The sequence below is a fragment of the Calliopsis andreniformis genome, unplaced genomic scaffold (assembly GCF_051401765.1).
Source record: "Calliopsis andreniformis isolate RMS-2024a unplaced genomic scaffold, iyCalAndr_principal scaffold0008, whole genome shotgun sequence".
Lineage (NCBI taxonomy): Eukaryota > Metazoa > Arthropoda > Insecta > Hymenoptera > Andrenidae > Calliopsis > Calliopsis andreniformis.
This window is the reverse complement of record NW_027480426.1, coordinates 10,730,107-10,741,884: the sequence shown is the minus strand read 5'-3', so window position 1 is coordinate 10,741,884 and position 11,778 is coordinate 10,730,107.

Sequence of the window (11,778 nt, the reverse complement as noted above, 5' to 3'; positions counted from 1 at the left end):
CTAGGCTTCATGCTAGGACGTTGTTCCGCCAGATCGAACAGTTAGGGCCTAAGTAGTCAACGCCAGAAGCATAAAATACAATATAAATATAACAGTGTTTCCATCGTATAAAACGAATGATAGCAACCAGTGTGAAAGTTATGGTCATTTCTCCGTTCCGGGCAACCTGGCTGCACCCTAGGGCGTTGTTCCACCAGATGGAATAGTTAGGGCCCAAGAAGTCAACGCCAGAAGCATAAAACACTATATAAATACAACAGTTTTTCCATCATATAAAACGAATAATTGCAACCAGGATTAAAGTTATGGTCATTTCTACTTTCCGCGCAACATAGGCTTCACCCTAGGGCGTTGCTAAGACAGATTGAGTAGTTAGGGCCTTAGAGGTCAATGCCCGAAGCCTAAAATACAATATAAATACAACAGTTTTTCCATCGTATAAAACGAATAATTGCAACCAGTATGAAAGTTAACATCATTTCTACTTTCCGGGCAACCTAGGCTTCACCCTAGGGCGTTGCACCAACAGATTGAATAGTTAGGGCCTTAGAAGTCAACGCCCGAAGCATAAAATACAAAATAAACAGAACAGTTTTGCCATCGTATAAAACGAATAATTGCTACCGGTGTGAAAGTTATGGTCATTTCTCCGTTCCGGGCAACCTAGGCTTCACTCGAGGGCGTTGCTCCACCAGATCGAATAGTTAGGACCCTAGAAGTCAACGTCAGAAGCATAAAATACAAAATAAATAAAACAGTTTTTCCATCGTATAAAACGAATAATTGCTACCAGTGTGAAAGTTATGGTCATTTCTTCGTTCCGCGCAACCTAGGCTTCACCCAAGGGTGTTGTTCCACCAGATGGAATAGTTAGGGCCTACGAAGTCATCGCGAGAAGCATAAAATACGATATAAATACAACAGCTTTTCCATCGTATAAGACGAATAATTGCAACCAGTGTGAATGTAATGGTCATTTCTACGTTCCGGGCAACCTAGGCTTCTCTGTCGGGCGTTGCTCCACCAAATCGAATAGCTAGGGCTTTAGAAGTCAACGCCAGAAGCATAAAATACAATAAAGATGCAAAAGTCTTCCATCGTATAACAGGAATAGCTGCAAACAGTGTGAAAGTAATGGCCATTTCCATGTTCCGGGAGACCAAGTCTTCACTCTAGGGCGTTGTTCCACTAGATCGAATAGTTAGGGCCTAAGAAGTCGACTCCAGAGAATAAAATACAATATAAGTACAAAAGCTTTTCCATCGTATAAAATGAATAATTGCAAACATTGTGAAAGTAATGGTCATTTCTACGTCCCGGGCAACCTAGGCGTCACTCTAGGGCGTTGTTCCACCACATCTAATAGCTACGGCCTTAGCAGTCAACCCCAGATGAATAAAATACAATAAAGGTGCAACAGCTTTTCCATCGTATAAATCGAATAATTGCAACCAGTGTGAAAGTTATGGTCATTTCTACTTTCCGGGCACCCTACGCTTCACACTAGGGCGTTGTTCCACCAGATGGAATAGTTAGGGCCTAAGAAGTTAACGCCAGAAGCATAAAACCCTATATAAATACAACAGTTTTTCCATCGTATAAGACGAATAATTGCAACCAGTGTGAATGTAATTGTCATTTCTACGTTCCGGGCAACCTAGGCTTCACTCTCGGGAGTTGCTCCACCAAATCGAATAGCTAGGCCCTTAGAAGTCAACGCCAGAAGCATAAAACACAATAAAGATGCAAAAGTTTTTCCAGCGTATAACAGGAATAACTGCAAACAGTGTGAAAGTAATGGTCATTTTCATGTTCCGGGAAACCAAGTCTTCACTCTAGGGCGTTGTTCCACTAGATCGAATAGTTAGGGCATAAGAAGTCGATGCCAGAAGAATAAAATACAATATAAGTACAAAAGCTTTTCCATCGTATAAAATGAATAATAGCAAGCATTGTGAAAGTGATGGTCATTTCTACGTTCCGGGCAACCTAGGCGTCACTCCAGGGCGTTGCTCCACCACATCTAATAGCTACGGCCTTAGAAGTCAACCCCAGATGAGTATAATACAATTAAGATGCAACAGCTTTTCCATCGTATAAAACGAATGATAGCAACCAGTGTGAAAGTTATGGTAATTTCTACGTTCCGGGCAACCTAGGCGTCACTCTAGGGCGTTGCTCCAGCACATCTAATAGCTACGGCCTTAGAAGTCAACCCCAGATGAGTAAAATACAATTAAGATGCAACAGCTTTTCCATCGTATAAAACGAATAATTGCAACCAGTGTGAAAGTTATGGTCATTTCTACTTTCCGGGCATTCTAGGCTTCACCCTAGGACGTGGTTACACCAGATTGGACAGTTAGGGCCTAAGAAGTCAACGCCAGAAGCATAAAATACAATATAAATATAACAGTTTTTCCATCGTATAAAACGAATAATTGCTACCAGTGTGAAAGATATGGTCATTGCTACGTTCCGCGCAACCTAGGCTTCACCCAAGGGCGTTGTTCAACCAGATGGAATAGTTAGGGCCTAAGAAGTCAACGCCAGAAGCATAGAACACTATATAAATACAACAGTTTTTCCATCATATAAAACGGATAATTGCAACCAGGATTAAAGTTATGGTCATTTCTACTTTCCGGGCAACATAGGCTTCGCCCTAGGTCGTTGCTCCAACAGATTGAGTAGTTAGGGCCTTAGAGGTCAATGCCCGAAGCATAAAATACAATATAAATGCAACAGTTTTTCCATCGTGTAAAACGAATAATTGCAACCAGTATGAAAGTTAACGTCATTTCTACTTTCCGGGCAACCTAGGCTTCACCCTAGGGCGTTGCACCAACAGATTGAATAGCTAGGGCCTTAGAAGTCAACGCCCGAAGCATAAAATACAAAATAAACAGAACAGTTTTACCATCGTATAAAACGAATAATTGCTACCGGTGTGAAAGTTATGGTCATTTCTCCGTTCCGGGCAACCTAGGCTTCACTCTAGGGCGTTGCTCTTCCAGATCGAATAGTTAGGGCCCTAGAAGTCAACGTCAGAAGCATAAAATACAAAATAAATAAAACAGTTTTTCCATCGTATAAAACGAATAATTGCTACCAGTGTGAAAGTTATGGTCATTTCTTCGTTCCGCGCAACCTAGGCTTCACCCAAGGGCGTTGTTCCACCAGATGGAATAGTTAGGGCCTACGAAGTCATCGCGAGAAGCATAAAATACGATATAAATACAACAGCTTTTCCATCGTATAAGACGAATAATTGCAACCAGTGTGAATGTAATGGTCATTTCTACGTTCCGGGCAACCCAGGCTTCTCTGTCGGGCGTTGCTCCACCAAATCGAATAGCTAGGGCTTTAGAAGTCAACGCCAGAAGCATAAAATACAATAAAGATGCAAAGGTCTTTCCATCGTATAACAGGAATAACTGCAAACAGTGTGAAAGTAATGGCCATTTCCATGTTCCGGGAAACCAAGTCTTCACTCTAGGGCGTTGTTCCACCAGATCGAATAGTTAGGGCCTAAGAAGTCGACTCCAGAGAATAAAATACAATATAAGTACAAAAGCTTTTCCATCGTATAAAATGAATAATTGCAAACATTGTGAAAGTAATGGACATTTCTACGTCCCGGGCAACCTAGGCGTCACTCTAGGGCGTTGCTCCACCACATCTAATAGCTACGGCCTTAGCAGTCAACCCCAGATGAATAAAATACAATAAAGGTGCAACAGCTTTTCCATCGTATAAATCGAATAATTGCAACCAGTGTGAAAGTTATGGTCATTTCTACTTTCCGGGCACCCTAGGCTTCACCCTAGGACGTTGTTCCACCAGATCGAACAGTTAGGGCCTAAGAAGTCAACGCCAGTAGCATAAAATACAAAATAAATAGATCAGTTTTTCCATCGTATAAAACGAATAATTGTTACCAGTGTGGAAGTTATGGTCATTTCTACGTTCCGATCAACCTAGGCTTCACTCTAGGGCGTTGCTCGACCAGATCGAATAGCTAGGGCCTTAGAAGTCAACGCCTGAAGTATAAAATACAATAAAAATACAACAGTCTTTCCATCCTATAACAGGAATAATTGCAACCCGTGTGAAAGTGATGGTCATTTCTACGTTCCAGGCAACCTACGCTTCACACTAGGGCGTTGTTCCACCAGATGGAATAGTTAGGGCCTAAGAAGTTAACGCCAGAAGCATAAAACCCTATATAAATACAACAGTTTTTCCATCATATAAAACGAATAATTGCTACCAGGATGAAAGTTATGGTCATTTCTACTTTCCGGGCAACCTAGGCTTTGCTCTAGGGCGTTGCCCCACCAGATCGAATAGTTAGGGTCTTAGAAGTCAACGCCCGAAGCATAAAATACAAAATAAATACAACAGTTTTTCCATCGTATAAAGCGAATAATTGCAACCAGTGTGAAGGTAATGGTCATTTCTACGTTCCGGGCAACTTGGGCGTCACTCTAGGGCGTTGCTCCACCACATTTAATAGCTACGGACTTAGAAGTCAACCCCAGATGAATAAAATACAATAAAGATGCCACAGCTTTTCCATCGTATAAAACGAATAATTGCAACCAGTGTGAAAGTTATGGTCATTTCTACTTTCCGGGCATCCTAGGCTTCATCCTAGGACGTTGTTCCGCCAGATCGAACAGTTAGGGCCTAAGTAGTCAACGCCAGAAGCATAAAATACAATATAAATATAACAGTTTTTCCATCGTATAAAACGAATTATAGCAACCAGTGTGAAAGTTATATTCATTTCTCCGTTCCGGGCAACCTGGCTACACCCTAGGGCGTTGTTCCACCAGATGGAATAGTTAGGGCCCAAGAAGTCAACGCCCGAAGCATAAAATACAAAATAAACAGAACAGTTTTGCCATCGTATAAAACGAATAATTGCTACCGGTGTGAAAGTTATGGTCACTTCTCCGTTCCGGGCAACCTAGGCTTCACTCTAGGGCGTTGCTCCACCAGATCGAATAGTTAGGGCCCTAGAAGTCAACGTCAGAAGCATAAAATACAAAATAAATAAAACAGTTTTTCCATCGTATAAAACGAATAATTGCTACCAGTGTGAAAGTTATGGTCATTTCTTCGTTCCGCGCAACCTAGGCTTCACCCAAGGGTGTTGTTCCACCAGATGGAATAGTTAGGGCCTACGAAGTCATCGCGAGAAGCATAAAATACGATATAAATACAACAGCTTTTCCATCGTATAAGACGAATAATTGCAACCAGTGTGAATGTAATGGTCATTTCTACGTTCCGGGCAACCTAGGCTTCACTCTCGGGAGTTGCTCCACCAAATCGAATAGCTAGGCCCTTAGAAGTCAACGCCAGAAGCATAAAACACAATAAAGATGCAAAAGTTTTTCCAGCGTATAACAGGAATAACTGCAAACAGTGTGAAAGTAATGGTCATTTTCATGTTCCGGGAAACCAAGTCTTCACTCTAGGGCGTTGTTCCACTAGATCGAATAGTTAGGGCATAAGAAGTCGATGCCAGAAGAATAAAATACAATATAAGTACAAAAGCTTTTCCATCGTATAAAATGAATAATTGCAAGCATTGTGAAAGTGATGGTCATTTCTACGTTCCGGGCAACCTAGGCGTCACTCCAGGGCGTTGCTCCACCACATCTAATAGCTACGGCCTTAGAAGTCAACCCCAGATGAGTATAATACAATTAAGATGCAACAGCTTTTCCATCGTATAAAACGAATGATAGCAACCAGTGTGAAAGTTATGGTAATTTCTACGTTCCGGGCAACCTAGGCGTCACTCTAGGGCGTTGCTCCAGCACATCTAATAGCTACGGCCTTAGAAGTCAACCCCAGATGAGTAAAATACAATTAAGATGCAACAGCTTTTCCATCGTATAAAACGAATAATTGCAACCAGTGTGAAAGTTATGGTCATTTCTACTTTCCGGGCATTCTAGGCTTCACCCTAGGACGTGGTTCCACCAGATTGGACAGTTAGGGCCTAAGAAGTCAACGCCAGAAGCATAAAATACAATATAAATATAACAGTTTTTCCATCGTATAAAACGAATAATTGCTACCAGTGTGAAAGATATGGTCATTGCTACGTTCCGCGCAACCTAGGCTTCACCCAAGGGCGTTGTTCAACCAGATGGAATAGTTAGGGCCTAAGAAGTCAACGCCAGAAGCATAGAACACTATATAGATACAACAGTTTTTCCATCATATAAAACGGATAATTGCAACCAGGATTAAAGTTATGGTCATTTCTACTTTCCGGGCAACATAGGCTTCGCCCTAGGTCGTTGCTCCAACAGATTGAGTAGTTAGGGCCTTAGAGGTCAATGCCCGAAGCATAAAATACAATATAAATGCAACAGTTTTTCCATCGTGTAAAACGAATAATTGCAGCCAGTATGAAAGTTAACGTCATTTCTACTTTCCGGGCACCCTAGGCTTCACTCTAGGGCGTTGATCCGCCAGAGGGAATAGTTAGGGCATAAGAAGTCAACGCCAGAAGCATAAAATACAAAATAAATAAAACAGCTTTTCCATCGTATAAAACGAATGATTGGAACCAGTATGAAAGTTAACGTCATTTCTACATTCCGGGCAACATAGGCTTCACCCTTGGGCGTTGCACCAACAGATTGAATGGTTATGGCCTTAGGAGTCAACGCCCGTAGCATAAAATACAAAATAAATAGAACAGCTTTTCCATCGTATAAAACGAATAATTGCTACCAGTGTGAAAGTTAAGGCCATTTCTACGTTCCGCGCAACCTAGGCTTCACCCGAGGGAGTTGTTCCACCAGATGGAATAGTTAGGGCCTAAGAAGTCAACGCCAGAAGCATAAAATACGATATAAATAGACCAGCTATTCCATCGTGTAAAACGAATAATTGCAACCAGTGTGGAAGTTATGGTCATTTCTACGTTCCGGTCAACCTAGGCTTCACTCTAGGGCGTTGCTCGACCAGATCGAATAGCTAGGGCCTTAGAAGTCAACGCCTGAAGTATAAAATACAATAAAAATACAACAGTCTTTCCATCCTATAACAGGAATAATTGCAACCCGTGTGAAAGTGATGGCCATTTCTACGTTCCAGGCAACCTACGCTTCACACTAGGGCGTTGCCCCACCAGATCGAATAGTTAGGGTCTTAGAAGTCAACGCCCGAAGCATAAAATACAAAATAAATAGAACAGTTTTTCCATCGTATAAAGCGAATAATTGCAACCAGTGTGAATGTAATTGTCATTTCTACGTTCCGGGCAACCTAGGCTTCACTCTCGGGAGTTGCTCCACCAAATCGAATAGCTAGGCCCTTAGAAGTCAACGCCAGAAGCATAAAATACAATAAAGATGCAAAAGTTTTTCCAGCGTATAACAGGAATAACTGCAAACAGTGTGAAAGTAATGGTCATTTTCATGTTCCGGGAAACCAAGTCTTCACTCTAGGGCGTTGTTCCACTAGATCGAATAGTTAGGGCATAAGAAGTCGATGCCAGAAGAATAAAATACAATATAAGTACAAAAGCTTTTCCATCGTATAAAATGAATAATTGCAAGCATTGTGAAAGTGATGGTCATTTCTACGTTCCGGGCAACCTAGGCGTCACTCCAGGGCGTTGCTCCACCACATCTAATAGCTACGGCCTTAGAAGTCAACCCCAGATGAGTATAATACAATTAAGATGCAACAGCTTTTCCATCGTATAAAACGAATGATAGCAGCCAGTGTGAAAGTTATGGTAATTTCTACGTTCCGGGCAACCTAGGCTTCACTCTAGGGCGTTGCGCCACCAGATCGAATAGTTAGGGCCTTAGAAGTCAACGCCCGAAGCACAAAATACAAAATAACTAAAACAGTTTTTCCATCGTATAAAACGAATAATTGCAACCAGTATGAAAGTTAACATCGTTTCTACTTTCCGGGCAACCTAGGCTTCACCCTAGGGCGTTGCACCAACAGATTGAATAGTTTGGGCCTTAGAAGTCAACGCCCGAAGCATAAAATACAAAATAAACACAACAGTTTTACCATCGTATAAAACGAATAATTGCTACCGGTGTGAAAGTTATGGTCATTTCTCCGTTCCGGGCAACCAAGGCTTCACTCTCGGGCGTTGCTCCACCAGATCGAATAGTTAGGGCCCTAGAAGTCAACGCCAGAAGCATAAAATACAAAATAAATAAAACAGTTTTTCAATCGTATAAAACGAATAATTGCTACCAGTGTGAAAGTTATGGACATTTCTACGTTCCCCGCTACCTTGGCTTCACCCAAGCGCGTTGTTCCGCCAGATGGAATAGTTAGGGCCTAAGAAGTCAACGCCAGAAGCATGAAATACGATATAAATACAACAGCTTTTCCATCGTATAAGACGAATAATTGCAACCAGTGTGAATGTAATGGTCATTTCTACGTTCCGGGCAACCTAGGCGTCACTCTAGGGCGTTGCTCCAGCACATCTAATAGCTACGGCCTTAGAAGTCAACCCCAGATGAGTAAAATACAATTAAGATGCAACAGCTTTTCCATCGTATAAAACGAATAATTGCAACCAGTGTGAAAGTTATGGTCATTTCTACTTTCCGGGCATTCTAGGCTTCACCCTAGGACGTGGTTCCACCAGATTGGACAGTTAGGGCCTAAGAAGTCAACGCCCGAAGCATAAAATACAAAATAAATAAAACAGTTTTTCCATCGTATAAAACGAATAATTGCAACCAGTGTGAAGGTAATGGTCTTTTCTACGTTCCGGGCAACCTAGGCTTCACCCTAGGGCGGTGCTCCACCAGATCAAATAGTTAGGGCCTAAGAAGTCAACGCCAGAAGCATAAAATACAACATAAATATAACAGATTTTCCATCGTATATAATGTATATTTGCAAACAGTGTGAAAGTAATGGTCATTTCTATGTACCGGGCTAACTAGGCCCCACTCTCGGGCGTTTTCCCACCACATCTAATAGCTACGGCCTTAGAAGTCAACCCCAGATGAATAAAATACTGTAAAGATGCAACAGCTTTTCCATCGTATAAAACGAATAATTGCTACCGGTGTGAAAGTTATGGTCATTTCTCCGTTCCGGGCAACCTAGGCTTCACACTAGGGCGTTGTTCCACCAGATGGAATAGTTAGGGCCTAAGAAGTTAACGCCAGAAGCATAAAACCCTATATAAATACAACAGTTTTTCCATCATATAAAACGAATAATTGCTACCAGGATGAAAGTTATGGTCATTTCTACTTTCCGGGCAACCTAGGCTTTGCTCTAGGGCGTTGCCCCACCAGATCGAATAGTTAGGGTCTTAGAAGTCAACGCCCGAAGCATAAAATACAAAATAAATAGAACAGTTTTTCCATCGTATAAAGCGAATAATTGCAACCAGTGTGAAGGTAATGGTCATTTCTACGTTCCGGGCAACTTGGGCGTCACTCTAGGGCGTTGCTCCACCACATTTAATAGCTACGGCCTTAGAAGTCAACCCCAGATGAATAAAATACAATAAAGATGCCACAGCTTTTCCATCGTATAAAACGAATAATTGCAACCAGTGTGAAAGTTATGGTCATTTCTACTTTCCGGGCATCCTAGGCTTCATCCTAGGACGTTGTTCCGCCAGATCGAACAGTTAGGGCCTAAGTAGTCAACGCCAGAAGCATAAAATACAATATAAATATAACAGTTTTTCCATCGTATAAAACGAATGATAGCAACCAGTGTGAAAGTTATGGTCATTTCTCCGTTCCGGGCAACCTGGCTGCACCCTAGGGCGTTGTTCCACCAGATGGAATAGTTAGGGCCCAAGAAGTCAACGCCAGAAGCATAAAACACTATATAAATACAATAGTTTTTCCATCATATAAAACGAATAATTGCAACCAGGATTAAAGTTATGGTCATTTCTACTTTCCGGGCAACATAGGCTTTACCCTAGGGCGTTGCTAAGACAGATTGAGTAGTTAGGGCCTTAGAGGTCAATGCCCGAAGCCTAAAATACAATATAAATACAACAGTTTTTCCATCGTATAAAACGAATAATTGCAAACAGTATGAAAGTTAACATCATTTCTACTTTCCGGGCAACCTAGGCTTCACCCTAGGGCGTTGCACCAACAGATTGAATAGTTAGGGCCTTAGAAGTCAACGCCCGAAGCATAAAATACAAAATAAACAGAACAGTTTTGCCATCGTATAAAACGAATAATTGCTTCCGGTGTGAAAGTTATGGTCATTTCTCCGTTCCGGGCAACCTAGGCTTCACTCTAGGGCGTTGCTCCACCAGATCGAATAGTTAGGGCCCTAGAAGTCAACGCCAGAAGCATCAAATACAAAATAAATAAAACAGTTTTTCAATCGTATAAAACGAATAATTGCTACCAGTGTGAAAGTAATGGACATTTCTACGTTCCCCGCTACCTTGGCTTCACCCAAGCGCGTTGTTCCACCAGATGGAATAGTTAGGGCCTAAGAAGTCAACGCCAGAAGCATAAAATACGATATAAATACAACAGGCTTTCCATCGTATAAGACGAATAATTGCAACCAGTGTGAATGTAATGGTCATTTCTCCGTTCCGGGCAACCTAGGCTTCACTCTAGGGCGTTGCTCCACCAGATCGAATAGTTAGGGCCCTAGAAGTCAACGCCAGAAGCATCAAATACAAAATAAATAAAACAGTTTTTCAATCGTATAAAACGAATGATAGCAACCAGTGTGAAAGTTATGGTCATTTCTCCGTTCCGGGCAACCTGGCTGCACCCTAGGGCGTTGTTCCACCAGATGGAATAGTTAGGGCCCAAGAAGTCAACGCCAGAAGCATAAAACACTATATAAATACAACAGTTTTTCCATCATATAAAACGAATAATTGCAACCAGGATTAAAGTTAAAGTCATTTCTACTTTCCGGGCAACATAGGCTTCACCCTAGGGCGTTGCTAAGACAGATTGAGTAGTTAGAGCCTTAGAGGTCAATGCCCGAAGCCTAAAATACAATATAAATACAACAGTTTTTCCATCGTATAAAACGAATAATTGCAAACAGTATGAAAGTTAACATCATTTCTACTTTCCGGGCAACCTAGGCTTCACCCTAGGGCGTTGCACCAACAGATTGAATAGTTAGGGCCTTAGAAGTCAACGCCCGAAGCATAAAATACAAAATAAACAGAACAGTTTTGCCATCGTATAAAACGAATAATTGCTACCGGTCTGAAAGTTATGGTCATTTCTCCGTTCCGGGCAACCTAGGCTTCACCCAAGGGCGTTGTTCCACCAGACTGAATAGTTAGGGCCTAAGAAGTCAACGCCAGAAGCATAAAATACGATATAAATACAACAGCTTTTCCATCGTATAAAACGAATAATTGCAACCAGTGTGAAAGTTATGGTCATTTCTACATTCCGGGTTATCTAGGCTTCACTCTAGGGCGTTGCTCCACCAGATAGAATAGTTAGGGCCTAAGAAGTCAACACCAGAAGCATAAAACACTATATAAATACAACAGCTTTTCCATCGTCTAAAACGAATAATTGCAAGCAGTATGAAACTTATGGTCATTTCTACTTTCCGGGCAACCTAGGCTTCACCCTAGCTCGTAGCTCCAACAGATTGAATAGGTAGGGCCTCGGAAGTCAACGCCCGAAGCATAAAATGCAATAAAAATACAACAGTTTTTCCATCGTATAACAGGATTAATTGCAACCAGTATGAAAGTGATGGTCATTTCTACGTTCCGGTTAA